This window comes from Desmodus rotundus, chromosome 7 (assembly GCF_022682495.2).
Source record: "Desmodus rotundus isolate HL8 chromosome 7, HLdesRot8A.1, whole genome shotgun sequence".
In the NCBI taxonomy this organism is placed as follows: domain Eukaryota; kingdom Metazoa; phylum Chordata; class Mammalia; order Chiroptera; family Phyllostomidae; genus Desmodus; species Desmodus rotundus.
Window position 1 is genome coordinate 114674074 of NC_071393.1, and position 12594 is coordinate 114686667.

Below are 12594 nucleotides of genomic sequence, written 5' to 3' on the forward strand. Positions count from 1 at the left end.
CCAAGAGGAGCCAAGGGAGGGAGCGAATGAGAGGAGGGGTCAGCGGGACCCCGAAGCCGGCTCAAGGGCCGTGGGTCCAGACCGGGCTGTGGGTCCAAATCAACAACACAAGCTTGCTGGATACCTGATGGGGTGAAAAGGTTGGCGTGACGGAGAGAATTTGATAAAGACGAAACAGACCATGAAAACCGAGGCAAAACAGAGCCGCCCAAGCAGCAAAGGCCCCCTTGGAGCACTTCTTGACTCTGCCACGGACCATAGTGGACACAGCCACAGTGACGAAAACACCGTTTACTGATTCTTAATTTTCCAAATGAACCTATAGGAAAGGTAGAAAACAACACTGTTGTTGTGGAACGCCCTGTAAAGGTTGACATCAAAAAAGCCAAAGTATTGGGGACAGCAGGTGGTCTACAGAGTATGGGGAGGAAAGCCGGAAGGCCGGGGGGGGGGGGGGGGGGGGGGGTTGGGGGGGGGGGGGGGGGGGGGGGGGGGGGGGGGGGGGGGGGGGGGGGGTGGGGGGGGGGGTGGGGGGGGGGGGGTTGAACAGCCTCCCTACAGGAAAGGAAGGGTCAAGATAACTAAGATCAACAGAACAAGACTAAAAAAACGTGTTAGTTGCTTACAGGAAAAAGTAACCAACAGAGCAATGATCGCCACAGAAGAGACAGAAGAGACAGGGAAGAGAAGCCGCGTCGTGAGAGCAGGAAGTCTAGTGGACAACGTCCAACACTGAGGAGCGGGAACAGTGGTAGACCGTGTCAGCTGGAGACGCAGGCCGGCCTGACCCCCAGGAGAAAATACCAGAAGGGCCAATAGTAGCTGCCTCTGAGGAACAGGACTGGGGACACAAGGCATGAACAACACTGCTTTTCATCCTATGCAACTCTGCACCATTTTTAGGTAAACATGCGCACACGTTATTTCACTAAATTAAAAACAAAATTAAAAGAACTGTATGTGCTTTATGGTTGCCAATAATATAAAACATACAAATAAATTCAGAGAGAGAACGTGAAGGAAATACGGGAGCTACATCTGGGTGGAAGTTATATAATGCTAGTTAGCCCCTTTAAACTCTTCCATCTTTCCACAGTGAGCATCCATTATTTTTAAAACAGGGAAAAAAAAAAGTTATATAAAGAATCAAAACAATGTTTAGGGACAAATTTTAAATGATATTGAAAATGAGATGAAGGAAACAAAATTGAATATAAAAAATGAATTCAATTACTTAAACAATATGCATGAATGTAGAGAGATTTAAAAAATATTAACGGTCATTATCTTGGTGGTGGAATTATGGGTGACTTTTGTCATCTCATCTTTCCTTTTTTTCCCCAATATATATTTTTTTATAATTAGCACATTAAAGCAGTCTGGGCTGGAGAACTAAATTTGATCTCTCCATTGACTTCAGACCGAAATAATTATGTAAGGCCCGTGTGTGTCCTGCTGACACCAAAAATGCCCTCAGGGAACACGTGTGCCATTAACCAGCCTCAATGTGAAGGAGGTCCTCTGGTGACTTCTCCTAATGGGCCCATTGGCCTTCGGTCACTCGCTCAGCGTTCTGTGCCTACTGTGTCCAGTGGCCTGCAGAGGCCGCGTGGGTGTCGGCAGTGGAGGGTGCCAGCAGACTTGTGTGGCAGATCAGTTTGCAGAAGAGGATGAACACCCACATGTGAAAGCAGATGGAAAACATGCCCCCAGCTACAGCAAATGGCTACATGTAGCCTGACATAGCCTGGGTATCCCGTCCAGGCCAGCCCCTCCTGCTCCTCCTCCCATCTCCTCAATGCCCACTCTCCGCTTCTGCCACCTAAATCCAACAGAGACCCTGGGAAGCCAGTTCCCCTCCTCCTCCCCAGCCCCAGGAGATGAGAGTCCTCCGAGTGTGAGAGGGAATGAATAGCAACAAACATCTGGGATTCCTTACCGCCCAACCACACCTGATAGGCTTAATCAGTCTTCCCAAGGAGAAGCAAGAAAGCCAATGGGGAAAGAAATAAAGAGCACCCTGAGCGTGCCTGACAATGCTCTCCAAGGGAAGGCTGAAAACTCACCAGTGCATTCTCGGGCTAAGTCCATTCCCCAGGACTTGCTGATGATTCCAGCCAAATTTGCTGGTTCCCAAGAGACTGTCAACAATAAGAAATGCATGGCAGGACACAGACCCAGAATGGTTTTTATTTCTTTGGCAGCCCCCATCTCCACCTGCAACTGCATCAAGACCAAAGTAAATGGAACAACATAGTGAAGTCCAACTTTGCCTGAGGCACCACATCACAACAGATGTGACATTCTGATCTGGTGTCAGAGACACAAAATTTCAAAGATCCGAAAATTTGTTTCAGAGCTCAAACTTTTTACCTACACCCACATTGAGGGTATAAAATGGTCTGGCTTTTAGAAATTAAGGTACACAGGGTTTGTAGAGAAAATATATTTGGAAAAAAATTACTGATGTGCTGTGAGCTTCACCCCTTCCAAAAGGGGAAGGTACCTGCCCCTTATCTCAAATCTAGTGAATGTGTTTTCAGAGGACTTGGTACTCATCCTTGTGATTGGTGGAGGGGGTGAGGGCGGGGGCGGGGTGGGGAGTAGGGGTGGGATAGAGTGGGCCAGTGTTGTTAGATTAGCCTGGAAATCTAATAGGCAGGGAGAGATGGGCTGACCGAAGGAGAGAGTTCTGCAGTTTGGGGACTGACCTATGAACCTCCACAGCATGTCTGGGCAGGGACACCTGAGTGTTTCCATTGGACCCCGTGTGAGCCAATCGTGCAAGAGAAAGCAGGTGTGGCCACTTTGGACCTTGCCTGAAATGATCTCCAGATCCTTGGGGCTATGGGAAGAACGTGGGAATGAGCTGCAGGACAGGGGCCACCCTGGACAACGGAGCTGAGGGGTGGGCTCTAGTGATGGGGAGCCTCCTACCCACACAACCATACCCTTCCCTGCTGCTGACCAAGTAAGAGCCTCCGTGCCCCTCTCCTCTCTTCTCCCCTGCCTGCTCCAACCCAGGCGGGACCTTAGTTCTGACTGGGGAGCTAGAGGAGGAGGAACTGAGACAGAAAGAAGAAACCCCTTCCCCAACCATAATCCCCCGCCGGCAGCAGCCTTGCCCTGTGGAGTTTGGTTATTGCAGGGCCCTGACCATTTGAATTTCTGGGCTGGGACAATGTGACTGAGATGACTGCGGGACTTTTACTATCTAAGGGGGAGCAGAAAAGTCATGGAACTGCCTGCATTTTCATCAGAGGGGAAGGGAAGTTCTTTCCTCCATGAATACATCGAAAAGGACAATGGAAAGGAAAATAGCATCACTTCTTGCTGATATCTCAGGGGCCTCGATTGTTCCACCTTCGCATCACTCCTTCTGCTGTGGAATCCACTGCTTCTTCAAAACCAAAGAGCGCTCCCTCTGCACCATGGAACTGAGTTTCCGTCCTTTCCCTGGAACCATCGGCTGGTCAAAAAAATATTCTGAGGACAGAAGAGGAGATGCCAGAGAAAGCAAGGAGCATCATGAATGCAACAAACCATACAAAAAAAGGCTTAAGGCCACTCAAACCTTCATTACCGTCCTCAAAACAGGAGGTCCAGAAAGTTCTACCAGCTCTACCAGCAGCATCAAAGGAAAGTAACCATGGATAATTATGATGGTAGGGGGAGAAGGAAGAAATGAAACTAACATTTTGGTGAGCACTTTACATGTGCTGGTAACTTTTACACACATCTCACTTAATTTTTGCCATTGTCATACAAGGAAATGCCGGTATCCCCGTTTTGCAGAGGAGGCGCTGGGACTCACAGAAGTTGAGACTTGATCCTGGATGCTGTGTGTTTGTACAGCCCATGCCCCTTCCACCACACCAGGCTGCCATTCTATATTGTTAAAGAGTTAGGTAGTGACTCTAACGGGGAATGCAATGTGAGAGGCTATGGAATGCTTGGCTGATGGCTCGTTAAGTGATGCCAGCAAACCAACACAGAAAGACAGTGTGTTGGGTGGGCCAAGCCCTTGGAAGGGAGTCCTTCCCACAGCTCTTTGCCGAGAGCAGCAGATCCTGGACCCTCAACCCTCATCTCCAACCACTGTGCTGATTTTTCCAGTGGCTCCCAGCCTGTACAGGGGCCAGAAGCCTATAAAGAGATCTTGTATCAGTCAAGGTTCTCCAGAGAGACAGAACCAATAGGAGAGGGAGAGAGCAAAAGACAGAGAGAGGTTATAAAAAATGGGCTCACACTATTATGGAGAAAGAGAAGTCCCAGATATGTGGTTGGGGAGGGAGAGACCCAGAAGAGCCAGTGATGAGGTTACAGTCTGAGCCCAAAGGCCTGAGACCCAGGAGAGCTAATGATGTTAAGGGCCAGACCGAGGGCAGGAACAGACTGCTGTCTCAGCTCCAGTAGTCCGGCAGACCAGGTTCCTCATTTACTCAGCGTTTTGTTCTATTTGGATCTTCAGCTGATCAAATGAGACCCACCCAGAGGAGGGAGGTCAATCTGCTTTACTTGGTCTCATCATTCAAATGCTAATCTCATCCAAAAACACCCACCCAGACACAGTCAAAATGTCTGACAAAATGTCTGGTTATCCTGTGGCTCAGTCAAGATGACACATAAAATTAACCATCACATATCTGGAACAAAATCTCTACCCAAACAGGACAATGGGGATTAACCAGACCCGTTAGATTTTCTCCAGTATAGAGCAAGAGTCAGAAAACAGTGTAGGAGCAGAAGCCAAAAGGTACCCAAAGAAGCCACTATGCAGATGCCCGCATAAGCAGAAACTGGAGAAAGAAGCAGCTATGACATGAAGAAAAGATACTGGCCACAGAGGGCGAGCTGGTTGATTGGCAGTAGCAGGGCAGCAGAAGTGGAAACAGGCGTCGGATCTCCAAAGTGGCAAGAGAGCAAGAACCCTTGCTGCTGAGGAGGCAATAAGCCATCCGGTCCTAAAGGATAGCCTGCCATTCCTGAGCCATAGTCCGAGACCCAGGAGGCCTGGGGATTCTGCTCTTCTTGCCTTCCCATGCGATACCCGTCTTCCTTTAAAACAAGCATCAGAAAACTTAGGCCCATGGGGCCAATCTAATCTGCCACCTGTTATTATAAATAAAGATTAATCGCAACAGCCACGCCCTTCTATTACAGTGTTCTTTACAGCTGCTCCCACACCGCCGCGACAAAGTTGAGTAGTCGTGACAGAGACCATGTAACCCATAAAATATTTGCGCTGTGGCTCATTACAGAAGGTTTGCCTTCAGATAACATTTATTATTGAGTCTGTCTCTGTGCCAGATGCTGGTGTTCTTGGTGCTTTCCTTACAAAATCTCACTTTGCACTCCCAAAGCCCCTGTGAGGCTAATGCAGTCCTCTCACCCAAATTCTGCAGATGAGGAGACAAGGGCCTAGGAAGGTTAAGTAGCAATTTGCTCCAGGTCACACATGGTAAAGGCCAATTCGAGTCTCACAGCCTGAGTCTGGAGTCTGTTCTTTTCACTCTGAAGCCGCACGGCCATCCTGCCACCATTCATCCCATGCAGCTGCACCATAAATACCCGTTAGAACACAAGCATTTTTATGTCAGAAACATTTTTTTTTGAAAGATGGTCCTAAAAGAATTTTTTTAACATTTTTACCCGGAGTAATGTCCAAGAACCGTGTTCATGTGCGTGAGGTGGTGTGTACGCTGATGGGTTGATCAGCCAGCCTGTGTCGTGGTGGGTGACTCATGGACACTCCCGTCCCCAGGAGCTGGGCAGAGCTAGACAGAGGACAGTGGGCCGTCCTGGGGACATCTCAGAGGCTGTGGTCCCCGGGAGGGAATATCGTTGCTAGTAAAAACCTTCTACTGTACCGAGATGAGCTGAGGGGCGACTCCTTGCCATCAAGAGTCTAACGGGCATTCAGAGGAAGGTGTAAGACATACCACCGCCAAAAAAATAAAAACAAAACGAGCTAGCTAGTAAGACCACATCAAAGCAGCGAAACATTAGGAAATCCATGCATTGTTTTTGGTTTCAGCTTCCCCTCACAAGGTCAAAGTAGGACTTCAGTATTGCTTTAATGAAGGCAAATCGGAGCGACACTGAAATATTTATCTGACAGCTGTGTGGCACAGTTACCCATCAGCCAGAAGTGTGGGCAGAGACCCCCTGCGTGCGGTGTTAGCCCCTTGATGACTGGGTCATGCAGAGGTGGGACAGGATCCTGGGAGAGGCCGCCTGGGAGAGGCCGCCAGTGAGAGGCTGGGTTGGGACCCTACAGAGAGGTGGGGGCACCAGCCTCTTACCAACTGCATAGAAGCGTTTCGTGGTTGACGCACAATATGGCCAGACCTGTGCCTCCGAGCTGAACAGAGGCTCGGGATGGAAATAGTCATAGACTTTAACCCCAAAGATCATTTGATTCATGTTTACCCAACATACCTGAGCATATGAATCACCTGAGGTGCTGGTCAAAAATGCAGCTTTCTAGACTTGCTGGAAAACTGTATTTTTGCATCCACCCTAGAACTCTTAACATCTGATATGTTCAGAAGACAGTAATCCCAGTGTTTCCCGAACATCACTGGTGACAAGAAACAAATCCCTGGGTCTATCCCACCTTTTCTGAATCTGAACGTCCAGGAAAGGGGCCTGGGAAGTTGCGTCACTCAGGGAGTGTGGGGGCACTCGGTGTCCCCCCCATTCTATCATAAGGGACTGGGTTAGTGGTGCAGATGGGACCAGACCGAAATCTCCTAACTCCCCCAGGGATAGTAGTAGCTTGTCGTCCCACAAGCTTCTCTCTCTCTCTCTCTCTCTCTCTCTCTCTCTCTCTCTCCCATCCTAACAGGGTAGGATTTTGTGAGGTAAGTATTTTGACCCCTACTTTACAGAGGAACCGGGAACAGGTAAAGTGACCTATTCAGGATCCAACAACTCAAAGGGGTGGATCGGTTTTCAAGCAGGCCCTCTGCCCGAGGGCAGGCCCCCCCTTCCTCTCCCACCACACACGCCTCTGCTGCAGGACGTCTGCCGAGATTCAAGCACACCTGCAAGAAACAAATACACTTCCCCTCAGTTACGACTGTAAAGGAAACAGAAAGCCTAGGTCAAAGTGTACCCTTGGGCAAACTTCTGCACTGTTCTTTAGTTAGCTGATTGCTTCCCCCTAGCCTTCTAGAAAGATCTTAACAGGTTCTATTTATAGTTGACCCAGAGAGCACCAGCTCCCTCCTTCTTTGGGCTCCTGAGGCCCCTATCATTAGGCTATCACAGCTGCCATACTCTGAGTGTGGGCAGAATGGGGATTAAAAACTTTTTTGCTGGTTACCCAAAAGCCTTGATAACATCACAACATCTTTTGCAGACTGTGCTAAGAAGAAACCACTTCCTCCCTCCCCTGAACTGCTTGCATATTGAAAAGTTAATTGCCCAAACCTCAGCTCTGTTGACTTAATTGCCTCCCTGTTCAGCTGACATCATCCTCCTCTGGCCTATTGTGGGAATATGAAGGAAAGGAAGGCAAGGGACCCCTCACAGCTTGGGGACCACCACACAGTGGCTTCTGAAGGCTGCCCCCTAGGGTTCAGCCTCTGCCCACACATTTTCCCTTCCACCCTGAAGGCTTAAATCCTTCCAGCAGGTCCAGCCCTGTTTCTGTGGTCAGTAGTCATGCCTGAAAGCCATCCAGAAATAGTGACAAAATGCCCTTAACAGCCATATTTCCATAGTCTTTGCTAAGCATGGTGTCTTCCATAAATGATTCATGGGGGGACTCTAAGTGCATTTCATTTTCTGATACCCATCTCTGCCAGTCCATTATAGATGAACTAAGATACAGAAGAGTGGTGAACCCTTATGAATGATTACCCCGTATGTGCCCAAAATGACCATGCTGAGCTTAGCAATATTAATCCCTGGCCCAGTTTTTGCTGAATACGTCACTCACATCCTCAGGTCACTGGGACTCTGGTTCAGTGTATCTTTCCACCTGTATTAAGTAACCGGTATAAATATGTTTAAATCATGAGTGTGAGTGTGCAGACACACTCACAACACTTGGATCCCGGAATCAAAAGATGGCAGGACCTGTCCAAAGTTCTTCTAATCCATCCCCTTGCCTCCAAAGGCATTGGCTAACTCATTCTAGACAGACTTATGTGTAACCTGTTATTTAAAAAAAAAAACCAAAGTAACAACAACAACAACAAAAGTGTTAACCCCGGAAAGGAGATGTGAATCCCGTTTCCGTAGTCTGATTTGGTGTTTAGTGGGTCTGCGGAAGGTCCTCACACCATTGTGATGGACTTCCTCCTTTTTCTTCAGTGTAGACGGAGAACAGCCCACCCAGTGAATAAGGCTGATGTGCCGTGAGTAAATTATGAGACGGTGCCTGTGCTTACACTTCTATTTTCCATCAAGGCATCTGTTGATTTAATTGATGCCCTCTGCCTTCTTTAAAGGTTACTCTGATATTTAGCAGGGTGTTGCAAGAGGCTGAGGAGTGATCGATTATACCTGCCTTTACTCTTCTCCATCATCACTGTCACCATACAAGTAAAAACATTTGCAGCCTGGACTCCACCTATTCGGAGCTGCTTAGGTCGCTTAATTTTACGGAAAGCCTCTGGTGAACCAACGATAGTCAGATTTACTGATCTCTCCTTCGTTCTGATATGGCTTGAACTCTAAACACTCATGTGAGGAGCCCTTGAAGGAACCAGAGTTATACAGCCTGGGTGAGAAGACCCTCAGGGGAACAGGATATTGGGTTCAAGAACTTGATTTGCTTGGAATGCCCCCTGTATTTGCTTTCTATTGCTGCTATGACAAATACAGTGCCTTAAAACAGCACAAATTTATTATCTTTTGGTTCTGAAAATCAAAGGTCCTAAAATTAAGGAGTCAGCAGGCTGCATTCCTTCCTGGAGGCTCTAGGGGGAAATCTACTTTCTTGCCTTTTCTAGTTTCTAGAGGCTGCCTGAATTCCTTGGCTCTTGGACCGCTCCTCCATCCTTAAAGCCGGCAATGGCTGTTCAAGTCTTTCTCACATCACAGCCCTCTGAAGCTGACTCTTATGCCTCTTTCTTCTAACTTCTAAGAACCCTTGTGATTATGTTGGATCCATCTGTATAAACCAGATTAATCTCCCTATTTTAAGGTCATCTGATTCACAACCTTAATTCTATCTGCAAACTTAATTCTCCCTTGTTATATAACATAATGTCTTCCGAGGATTAGGATGTGGACACCTCTGAGGTGCTGTGATTCTGCCTACTGCAGCCCCTAACAGGTAGGCTTAGGGCTGGTAGATAGAAGCTACTGAGAATCCAATTCCAGGCTGTCCAAAGTTCAGGAAACAAAGAACATTTTAACGGAGCTGCCTAAAGGTAGAACTGACTCTAGTAAAGATACTGAATCCCCAGTTCCTACAGGACTTCAAGCATAGGCCAACGGGCCATTTCTTCATAAATAAGTGGTTACCACATGTCAAGCACTCCACTAAGCCTTTGTCACAACTTTTATCACTTAATCTTCACCCGAGTCCTACTGAATAGATGTTATTGTTTTAGGCAAGATAAACCTGATGCACAGACTCAAATGAGAATCCCAGCTCTGCTGACCTTAAGCAATTTCCTTAACCTCACCAATCCTCAGGTTCCCCATCTGTAAAATGGGCAGAATAATGGAATCCACCTCAAGGGAGAGTTATAAGGATTAAATGTGATAATAGCACCTAATCCATTCATTTGTTGAATCTTATATGAAATATGTTTAGCCCAGTGTCTATCTTATTGTAAAAGCTCGGTAGCTCTCACTATAATTCAGCACCTTATACTTGGTAGGGTGCAGTGGACTCCTTGGGTGTCTGCCCAGGACCCAAAATCTCCCTGAGTCAGATCATGGGCCTCAGGCAGCCATGTCTCCCTCCTGTCCCTGATCTCCTGGCCATGGCTGATAGGACCACAGGTGGTCACCTGACTCAAGCCAAACCAATCAATATTCTTCCCCAGGAGTCTGGAATCCTGGCAGACATTTGACTCAGTCACTTTCCCTGGTCTTGGTGTTGTAGGATATTCACTTTTTCACCAGAGAACACAGAGGAGCAGAGAAAAATCGGTCTTGAGAAAGAGAGGATTAAAACAGTTGCCCAGAAAAGAACATGAGAGAAGAGTCAGCAGGAGCGGACAGCACCCCACACCCTCCTTCTCCTCCCCTTCTGGAACCACCCGTTGCCACTCATGTGTTCTTGACACACCCTTGTGTCCTCCTAATATGTCCCTGTTTCAGTTTAGTAGCCTTGAGTGGGTGTCCGTTATTTACAACAAAAGAGTCTTAATGTACAGGGGTTCACAAATATTTGCAGACAGTTGGAGCTGGAAAGGACCGTCAGCCCCTCTCTTTGTTTACCCATCGGGGACATTGTAGCGCAGAGAGGTCAGGTGGCTTATCTCAGGCAACAGTGAACCAGTGGCAGAGCCAGGACCAGTTCCTAGAACCTCCTGGCTGCCCTGGTTGAACTCTGCCTATAACCGAAACGCAGGTCCGGCTGCCTGCCTTACAAAAGCCAATACTGGAGAGGCAGGCGCTGATGGAAAGGAAAGTGGTTTATTTGCAGATGTTGACCATCTGGAAGATGGAGACTCGTGTCACAGAGCCCATCTCATCTTCTGGAAGATGGGGGACTCACATCTCAAATCCCATCTCCTCACCTCAGTGGTGGCAGAAGTCTTTTATAAGGAGGGAGAGGGGAACAGAACAAAGAGATCGAGGGAGGGGGTTGCAAAGTTCTCTGCATGCAGACGAGCACAGTGCATTCCGATAAGGCAAGTGATGGTCCGGGGTGCGTCATCCTGGTTTAGTCATCCTGGCTGCACGTCATCCTGGCTCCAATGGTTGAAGGTCAGCAAATCTCCCGGAGCTGGGATGCCTGAAGGTCAGGGTCTGTACCTTTTGAAACTAGTTCCGAGGATTCTTAAACAAACATACTGTTGATCTACAAGTCACATGTTAGTCAGAGTCAGCACTTACAGAAACAATGTGAAAAGAATGGTGGGGTGGGTTACAATTTCCCACCGTTGCGTGCCTACCACCCATGGCTGTCTCCAAATATGTTTCTTCGGCTCTAATTCATAGGGTTTGGGAAGCTAACATGACTGGCAGGTGGTGCAGTTGGGGACTGGGAAAGGTCGCAGGGTTTTGGAAGAAGTTCAAAGGAAATTTCACATTGGGAGACCAAAAACCTAATTTTGATGCAGAATTTGGGACTCTTCCAACAGCACCTGGGCCTGCCTGGATGATGCTGGGAAAGAGAGGAGCCAGGAGTTCATTTGCATATATGCAAACAAGGCCTTCACAGCTGTCCAGATGCCACCTCAGCTTGGAGCACCCAGCTCAGCGGCTGGGGCCAGCTTTCATCTATCTATCCACTCAGCCTTGGAAGAGAGCGATGGGCTTGCCAGCGCTCCCCACCAAGCTGACAAGGACGCTGAATCACCCCCAACACCCCTGGGCTGGAGGGGCCAAAGACTTACACCCCCAGAGCCTAAACTGGAGGTGTCCCTGCCTCTCACCCTTACCCTGGACAGGTAATGCAGAAGGCATGACCGACAATCCAGGATTCTAGTGGTGGGACTGTACCTGCAGGAGACCCCCCCCCCGCCCCCGCTTCCTGGGGCTCCCACACCACACGGGCAATCCCTTCTCCTCTGTAAGGCTTCTCCTTCCCTTACCGATCCCAGGGAGAACGAAGAGACCAGACCCCTGGCCTGGAGGCAGGGAGGCCTGACCCAAGACCCAGCTCAGCACTGGATTCCCTATTATCTAAGTCTCAGCCTTGGTTTCCCATCCATAAATTTGGGGGAGGAGTGCAGGGAGCTTACAACATGTGTTTATAGCCAAGGAACTCCTTCCCCAACAAAATTTTCGGTGGACCATCCATCAGTGACAGCTGTGCTGCTCCGGTTGTCACAGCACCAGTGGGAGAGGGGGCTGTCACTGCCTCTGCCCATCAGAGCACATTTCAGAAACCACTGGGCTTCTTGGTCCCTGAGGTCCCTTCCTGCTGGCAGCATCCATGATTTCAAAGTCAGGAATGGCCGCCTGACAAGAGTGGGGAAGAAAGAGACAGTGAGGCTGAAAAAGAGAGAAAAGGAATATTAACGGCAAGCCCCAAGATCAGCCACAGTGCTGTGTTAACACACGTTCCGCCTTCAAGTTCTGTCTGTGGAACAGCCCTCAAGATAACCCTGGTGGAGGACCTCAGCCTCCCTCCACCTCTGACCCAGCCCCAAGGCCTTGGGCGGACTTCCTGAGGTAAGGAGGGCTTGCCCAACTTGTGTGTCCCCAGGCTCACTCTCTACCCTCTGCGCTCTCTCTCTCTCTCTCTCTCTCTCTCTCTCACACACACACACACACACATTCTCTCAACTTGCTACTGCCTGCTATCTCTCTCCCTCCTCTCCCCTCCCCCCTCTGACCACCCCCAGTGACCCAGCCCAGCCCAGCCCAGCCCAGCCCAGTCCATTCCTGGGAAAGTACTTGAACAATACCTGGAGAAGGGGATCAGGTAACCTGGGGTGGGGGTAGGGGGTA